This window comes from Physeter macrocephalus, chromosome 6 (assembly GCF_002837175.3).
Source record: "Physeter macrocephalus isolate SW-GA chromosome 6, ASM283717v5, whole genome shotgun sequence".
Lineage (NCBI taxonomy): Eukaryota > Metazoa > Chordata > Mammalia > Artiodactyla > Physeteridae > Physeter > Physeter macrocephalus.
The window spans coordinates 22,997,595-22,999,826 of record NC_041219.1 but is presented as its reverse complement, the minus strand read 5'-3'; positions in this window follow the sequence as shown (position 1 = coordinate 22,999,826).

The window sequence follows — 2,232 nt, the reverse complement described above, 5'->3', positions numbered from 1 at the left end:
GTTCCTTAAGAAACTAAAAACAGAATTACCATATGATCCAGCAATCCCACTACTGGGCATATACCCAGAGAAAACCATAATTCAAAAGGACAAATGCACCCCAATTTTCATTGCAGCACTATTTCAATAGCCAGGTCATGGAAGCCACCTAAATGCCCATCGACAGACGAATGGATAAAGATGATGTGGTACATATGTACAATGGAATATTACTCAGCCATAAAAAGGAACGAAATTGAGTCATTTTTTGAGACGCGGATGGATCTAGAGACTGTCATACAGAGTGACGTATGTAAGAAAGAGAAAAACAAATATCGTATATTAACGCATATATGTGGAACCTAGAAAAATAGTACAGGTGAACCGGTTTGCTGGGCAGAAATTGAGACACAGATGTAGAGAACAGACATGTGGACACCAAGGGGGAAAAACTGCGGTGGGGTGGGGATGGTGGTGTGCTGAATTGGGCAATTGGGATTGACATGTATACACTAATGTGTATAAAATTGATGACTATTAAGAACCTGCAGTATAAAAAAACAAATGAACAAACAAACAAAAAAACACATCTAATACTAAACTTTCTTTGGGTTATTTGTATGGAAATATGTTAATATAAATGTTTCAGACATTACATGAAATTTCAAAAAATCTTATATGTTCTGGTATAATGTTATAAGTCATAATTCTAGTTATTGCTCTAAAACGTATATCTCAGAAATAACAATTTCCTTGTCAATTGCATCATTATGAACTTTCATCAAATCTTTAACCGTGGTCATTTTTAAGTCTTCTGTCATTTACAGACAGTTCTGGGTGTACTCTGATGCTTTTGCAAAAATGTTTCTATAAAAGGGTTTCATCTTCAAGGAATTCATGGAAAAGACTCTGACAAGTACAGGTTTCTGGTAACTGACTATACTGCTGAACTGAATGAACTCTAATGGAAAACTGATGAATTCATAAAAGTGCTAACAAAAGATCAAGATGAAAAAAAAATTAATTACATGGGACTGAGTGAACTGATGAGGATGATTACAATTTTTGTGACTTTGTTTGACTAAAAAGTATATTAAAAAAAGAAGGAACAATAAAGATTGCCCTAGCACTCTCTCTCTCTCTCTCTCTCTCTCTCTCACACACACACACACACACACACACACACACACACAGACATTCCCTGTACCTCCTTCGTCTTTTAAATGATTCAAATTTCCAAAAGGAAATGAAATGACAGAAATGATAGATAAAAAATGATAGAGCACATTTTCTTCAAAGGTACTAAGAAAAGATCTGATAACAATTTAATTGCTTAAACTCATAAAAGGACATTATTTTAAATCCAGTTAAATTAGCGAGTGCTAGAGTGATACAGTCCAAAGAGATAGGCCTCTTAACTTGATTTAAGGAAGGAATTACCATACATTTTCTTTTTTTCCCCACACCACCACCTCCCCTCCAAGAGTCTGGATACTCTGAAGTCCCTGTCACATATCATCATTGATACACAGAAGCCCCTTCTCACTTTATTTTATTTTCCCCTTTCTGTTCTAATCTCAGTACTTTCCCCTTCATTCTTATTGGCTTCACCCTATTCTGTTTGATATATGGCCTTGGAGATATATGTACTATTGAAAAATACATAAGCTGTGAAAAATTTGACGTTACAGATCTTCTCTCTTTCTTCCTTAATGAACACTGTGTGTCCGAGCTCTACTCATGTGTGGTAGACTAAGCACAGCTGCAAATTCTTGGACATTCCTCCCATCAAGAGAGGAGGTCATGTCCTTACTTTGAATCTGGTGAGCTCTGTGAATGCTTTGGCTAATAGCCTATGGCAAAATTGACACTGTCTTAGATTCAGAGCCCAGGCCTTAAGAAACTGACAGCTTCTACTTCATGCCTCTTAGAATGCCCTCTTTGGGAACCCTGAGATAGCATGTAAGAAGCCCAACTATCTTGAGCTCACCATGCTGGAGAAGCCACATGTAGGCACTCCAGTTGACAGTCCCAGTTGAGTCCAGCCTTCCAGGCATCTTTACCAAGTACCAGGTACCAGATATGTGAATAAAGTAATCTTGTGTGCTGCAGACCAGCCCTTCTCTTACTAAATACCAGTTGGTCACCCCAGCCTAATGCCATGTAAAGTAGAAGAATCAACCAGTTGATCAACCTACTTAAATTCCTAACCCACAAAATTGTGAGATAATAAATGGTTGTTTTAAGTCACTA